Here is a 7,049-nt window from a genome sequence, read left to right as displayed (position 1 = left end):
TATATCACATATAATGTTTTTGACCAAATGATAAGCAAAAATCTGTAAAAACAGATATGGTCATAGTCCAGACTCACTAATGCATCCTAACAATTACCAGTTAAACACACTAATGTAATTTCTGGTTCCCTATGACCTCAAGCTCGGATACCAACTGTAATGACCCGTCAAAATCGTTATTGACGCGGCACGTTAATCATTGATTCCACAGTGAGGTTTTGACCTCTATATGGTACGTTTTGATAAAATATTGCATTCATTAAAATAAGTGACTTTCTAAACATAGAAAGTTATAAACATGTGGGCGAGTGCTTAGGTATAAGCAAAACCCCGAAATACATAAGTCTTTAATTTACAGGTTGACATCACAATCCAATTATTTATTACACAACGCAGTTTTATTTTGAATGCAATAAACTTTGTACAAAGCATGAGAGACTCCATGCAGGCAACAAGCACATCACAGCGGAAGCATTCTAAGGACCTGAGAATAAAATATGCTAAAAAGTCAACACGAATGTTGGTGAGTTATATGTTTAATTGCTCGAGTCATAAACATATATAAAGATAGACCACAAGATTTCATCAAAAGTTTATCAATAGATTCTACGTAACAGAGCACCCTGGTAACTAAACTTAACGCTATAGTGATAATTACCTCATTCGTTTTAATACACGCAAACCAACGTGTCTTAAACTCAAATAACATACGTCCGTTAAAAGGCTAGCGCTCTAGCTCGGACGGGGATGTCAAGCCCTATGGACCCATATACAATTATTCGCGCCCACCAGTCCATATCCTATGTACTGGCAGCTACTAGTTACCAAAGCTAAGGGATTTTCGGTTTAACTCAGTGTAGAATTTAGTATGTACTTGTGTCTTATCGCGTTTAAAATAAATTGCATGTATTCTCAGCCCAAAAATATTTAAAGTATTTAAAAAGGGATCTATAAACTCACAGTTCAATATTGAGACTCAATATTGTAGGCAAATTGCGTAGACGTAATGATGGTAGACGACTGTATGGTTGACCTTGAATTCAAGAACAATACCCCGAACAATACCCAATATTTTCTTAGCTTAAAACGGTTTGAAACCCGAATTAAAAATACCCTCGAATATACTTTATTATTATTAAACTTAAAATTATAAATTATAAATATAAATATATATCACTCTTACAGAAGAAAGAAAAGAAGTGAAGGTGTAAAGAATTCGTCGAGCGAGCCGACTTTTTATAGTACTTTTCGATTTACTGTAGCTCATGCGATCGCATGAGTTTTCAGTGTTTTTGCCATGCGATCGCATGGCCGCCTTTTCCGTTTTTTTCTGTTAGTTCATCGACATCAAATAGTGTTTACTGTAGCAAATAGTGTTCACTGTAGCAAATAGTGTTTTACTGTAGCAAAGTAATTTTTACTGTAGCAAATAGGGTTTTACTGTAGGAAAGTCGTTTTTACTTGTACATATATATATATATATATACATACATATAATTGTTCATGAATCGTCGAGAGTAATCAAAGGTAATTGTATATATGAAACAGTTCTAAAATTTTGAGACTCAATCTAACAGACTTTGTTTAACGTGTCAAAATAATAAATCGTATAGAGAATTGGTTTAAATTAGTCGAAATTTTTCGGGTCATCACAGTTGGTTTGATGGTTTGCAGGTGTAATAACAGCAATTTAGTAGTACAGTGATGGTGCTTAGGTTGAGCTTGATCTTGAAATAAAATGTACCCGACTGTTATAGCTGCAGAAGCAGTTTCTTCAATTCTTGTTTGATTTTCTCGATTAGTAGTACAGAACTTAAAGGGCGCATTAGAATGATATTTGCTGTGACTGAATTATTCAACTCTTGTCTTGTTGTGAAGGTAGTGGTTGACAAGAAAATCAAATTAGAGAGGAAGGACATGAAGTAGCAAGAGAATAATAGAGTCTGATGTCGATTGCTAGCTAGATTTTTGGATATATCTGCTTTAATCCGACTCTTTTTACAAGATTAGAGACAAGGAAGATCCTTGGATTGTGATGTTAAATAGAATATAGCTTTATCTATAATTTTGTATAATACAGTATTTTGGTGTAAATATATATATAATATATATGTTCTGTACATGTATTATATGTATGCTTGTATTTCGGATATGCATATGTATTTACGTATATATCTGCGTTTGCATCATTATATACATATATATATATATATATATATATATATATATATATATATATATATATATATATATATATATATATATATATATATATATATATATATATATATATATATATATTTGAATATTAATTATATAAAGAAACAAAATAATATTCATTATATAATCATTAGTATTTCATATTAATTCTATTAATAATATTGAAACTAATAATAATACTAATAGTATTAATAATAATATCAAAATAATACTAATAAGAATAAGAATAATGACAAGAGTAATAATAATAATAATAATAATAATATGAAATAAAGATAATAATAATAATCATATAAGTAATACTTAATAATGATATTACTAATAATATTAATATAATATCTATACCTTATCTTGTAGCTACATTTATTTTTAACTAGTTATTTATATAGCATCTTATATATTTTATACATTTTAACAATATACACGCAGTACCAATCAGGTACAGATATCACATAAATTTTTCAACTACTATAAATAATTAAGTTTTAATTATTAAGTAGGTAAATATTTTATATATGTTGAAATAATTAATTTGAGAGTATAACATTTAATACCCTGTTAATATTGACACAATATATATATATATATATATATATATATATATATATATATATATATATATATATATATATATATATATATATTCAATCTACTTTTCTATATTTACATAAACAGTTTAAATAACAATTTAAGTTTCTTTCATAATCATAAAATAGTTCATTAATATATTTACTATATAATTATTTATACGTATAGTTACTTATATATACATCTCTATTTACAATTAAAGGTTCGTGAATCGTAGGGAATAGTCAAAAGTCAAATGCATTAAAAAAATAATAGTTCAAACATTTTTAGATTCGATTTAATAGACTTTGCTTATCATGTCGAGATCATATAAAGATTAAGTTTAAATTTGGTCGGAAATTCCTGGGTCGTCACACTTCAATCCCACATCATTAGCCAACTTGCGCGCTTCCGGCTAATGCTTTTGTCAGGTGATTTTGTTAAATTTCGTTGTGACCCAACAAAATTAACATACATCTCACCATTCGTGATCAACCCACGAAACATAGTTTGTCTAAGGCATAAGTGTCTAGACTTTCCCTTATGCATTTAACTATATGCCTTAGTCATAAATATCCCATAACTAGGGATCTAAATGGACATTACTCATATCTTTTCCGACTTCAATCAACTTCCCTTAGTAATCCTTCTATGAAAAGACTTACTAAATTCTTATTCAACCATAAGACACTCGCGAGTATTCATTAATTGATTGATTAGTCATTGTGTATGTCCACTTTTCTATGACTCACCAATGTAAACTTATCATTTCTACGCCTTTGATAATGTATATACATTATCATGATGCATTAACAATGATTAATATTCTCACACTAAATGTACATATCAATATGCATCCTAGTTCCATGAATCTGTCGATGCATATTACTATTTACTTATATACCATGTGACCAATTTTCTGTCTTAATTCCGTACGGAGTATTATATTATAATTCCATATCAAAACATTTTGACAATTTGATACTCCTAGTTCTAATAATTCGAGAAACGGATCAAAATCAAACTTTGATCCAATAATTATATTATATTATATCTATATCTATATATCTAAAAGTCAAAGCTCAAATGAATAGTAAACCTCACATTTTTCACACACCCACCAATCTTTTGCTTTTTACCATTTTAACCCCAAAATATATAATACTTAACTTTATACTTTTTACAAACTTACCATAAATTTTCCACATTTTAAACTTTAACCATTAAACTTCTCACTCATTATAAATCGACCACATAAATTATACACTACCTGATAGACAAAAAATGATGAATAGTAACCAATGGTGTTTTCATCCTTTCATTTTTTTCCCTCCTTTTCCCACCTTTTTTTTCCAAAAAAAACCCACATAGTTTGTTCAAATATTCAAAATCGACCCCCCAAATAGGGTGTACATGTGTCAAATACTCATTTTCATAAAAAAAAATCTTAAATAAATCCCACCCAAATATTCAACGGGCCATATCTTCAGAGTTAAATTTTTCCGACACCATCGTTAAACTCGAAATAATTTTAGGAACACAATGTCACTAACTATACGCAAAACGAACGCTTTTTAAAAACGCTAAATATTTGAGGTACTTTTCATACACGTTGATTTTGCGTTAAATTTTTAAAAGTCGACAATTCCATAGCGAAACGCGGAGATGCACATATATTGTTAATTTAAAATAACATTTAAATCTTTCACGGATTATACCTTTTAGTTCGACTCGAGTTGCGTTTCAACGACATCATCGTTAGCCACGAAATAATTTTACAAACTAAACGCAATAAAATACATTGAAAACCGAACCCCCGGCGCGAAGCGAGGGTTCGAACACTAGTTCATAACAAAAGGCGTGTACCTGTTTCCCTTTACCGGGTAAGTTGTCATATATGCGTAACACATGTATACAGTCTCGAATTCCTTTCTCTTGTATTTTGTCTCGCAACAACCTTGATCTATGTTCTTGTCTTTCCGGTTTAGTCACAAAATCAACAGTTACCATAGTCCATTCAATGGTTATTGTCATTGAATTTCATGGAGTGGTGAAGGACAAGTTTCAACAAACTTTAAAGCAATTGATAAAGTCCAAAGACAACAATTCCATCATCCAATAACATCATCCTTACATGGATTTGAAAAGATGAACCAGAAATATTATTTTAAATAGGGTCAATCACCAAAATACCCATTTTTTTGGCCTTTTCTGAGCTGGAACCCCCTTTTTTTTTTTTTTGAGAATTTGCCCGCGCAAGGCGCAAGTATCTTTAGACCTTGCGACCTTGCGGCTTGCGCCTTTGCGTGTAAACGCAAGGCGCAAGGATAAGGACTTGCGTCCTTGCGTCCTTGCGTCTTATCAGAATGGATTTTTCCTGATTTCTGAATAAGATTTTTTTGGATTCTTTGTACCTTTACGGATAAGATTATGTACCTGTCTATTTAATGAGGCTAGAACTCCAGATTAATCATTTTATTTCACTTCATTTTCAAAAAGATCAAGTCATTAGAGCATCGTTAAGGTACCAACTTTTATCTATTTTTTCACTAAGCGCAAGGACGCAAGACATGACCTTGCGCCTACTTTTAACAAACACAGCCTGTTTATTCTCGATAATTAATGACAAAACTGCAAGTTTAAGGTAAAAAAAATGTAATTAAAGATATACCTTCTCGATTGGTTTTCTGTATCCCGGTGTAGTGAAAGGGGAGCTTAGTACACGCGTTGGTCGTCGATCTCTCATTCCACGTCTAATCCGTTGAGCTGATTTGTCGTTTTCATTGTCTGAGAAGGATCGACCAAGTAACTCCTCATCTTGATTTTGCTCTTGTTCTGATATTCGTTTCTCTTGTTCAGATATACGTCTCTCGTGATCATTTATTTGCGTTCTACACTCTTGCAGCTCCTTCTCTTGCCTATCCATCCGTTTCACCAAAGACATGTATAATTCCTTTGCATCAGTAGATAAGTTTGATTGAGTCTGAGATTGAGACTGAGATTGAGATTGAGACTGTTCTCCACCACCATGTTCCTCATTGACAGGTTCATCTTCAACAGGTTCTTCAACTTCCTCATCCACTTCCGTCCCATCAAAGTATTGGCAACTTTTTAACCACCATTGACATCCACTCTCAACATCAGTGGGATGCAGAGTACGAAAAGGTCGTTTATTCTTCGGACAATCATCCTGTACAACAGCAGCAAAAGTTAAATCCAAAGGCGCAAGGACGCAAGATAAATCTTGCGTCTTCATCACAACGAGGCGCAAGGACGCAAGACCAACCTTGCGCCTCGTAAATGATGACGCAAGACTACTCTTGCGTTGACCATAAGACGTTAGCTGAAGGCGCAAGGACCCAAGGACAAACTTTGCGTCCCGTAAACAAACACGCAAGCCGTGAACCTTGCGTGTTGCGTCATCAGTAACCAAGCGCAAGGTTGGTCTTGCGTCCTTGCGCCTAATTACTGATGACGCAAGACTACTCTTGCGTTGGCCATATGACGTAAGGTGCAGGCGCAAGGTCGCAAGAACGAACCTTGGTCACGCAAGGACGCAAGATATATCTTGCGCCCATCACAGAACCCATTTTATCCTAAATCCTTACTCTGTATTCTTCCAGCACCAACAAAACTTTTATGTTAAAAACAACACTTACCATAACGTTTAGTAGATGCAGGTAATCAGTGACTGAAAAAGTCTCAGCCGATGAACGTTTCCAAAATAAGGCCCTCGGTACTCCATTTTTGTCTGTCTTGTGGGCAAAACTTTTAATTGTTCGTCGATATGCCTCGAGAATCCAAATCTACAAAATTAGTTAAATAAATAAGGACGCATAAAAAAATAATATACGATTCAAATGTTGAGGTATTAACCAAATCTACCAAACTTGTTTATTTTTACCTTAAATGACCACATAAAACCGACCAAAGTATAACCCTTTCCCACCTCTAACTGACTTTCCCGAGCTTGAAATCCATCTTTAACTACGGAGTAAGTGGCATCCCAAATACGATTACCCCACGGGTAGTCATTCAATTTAGCAAAGTCTTCGACTAGCCATAGGTATTTTTTGCTCACCACATGAATCCCTTGCTTACCCATAAACGCTCTCTCCACAATCAAAATAATGGCTAGTCGCACGACATCATCATCACTAACCACAAAATCAGCACCATCATATAAAAGCTTTTGGATATCGGTAATTGTAATGTTTGAATTATCTTTACGATTTGGGAAACAACGTCGTCTAATCGGTGGT

At 33.0% G+C, this 7,049-nt stretch overlaps 1 long non-coding RNA gene across 1 annotated transcript; it reads right to left on the bottom strand.

The window, feature by feature from the left end:
* Nucleotides 1-5,845: 5,845 nt before the first annotated feature.
* LOC139904521 (uncharacterized) lies at nucleotides 5,846-6,732 on the bottom strand. The gene is made up of 3 exons (XR_011778849.1): nucleotides 6,692-6,732; nucleotides 6,447-6,593; nucleotides 5,846-5,977 (listed from the first exon to the last, which is right to left on the bottom strand). It is a non-coding gene; the product is annotated as an uncharacterized lncRNA (long non-coding RNA).
* Nucleotides 6,733-7,049: the final 317 nt, after the last annotated feature.

This window comes from Rutidosis leptorrhynchoides, chromosome 4 (assembly GCF_046630445.1).
Source record: "Rutidosis leptorrhynchoides isolate AG116_Rl617_1_P2 chromosome 4, CSIRO_AGI_Rlap_v1, whole genome shotgun sequence".
In the NCBI taxonomy this organism is placed as follows: domain Eukaryota; kingdom Viridiplantae; phylum Streptophyta; class Magnoliopsida; order Asterales; family Asteraceae; genus Rutidosis; species Rutidosis leptorrhynchoides.
Note: the sequence above shows the minus strand (reverse complement) of the source record. Positions and strands in the feature narration are given on the sequence as shown.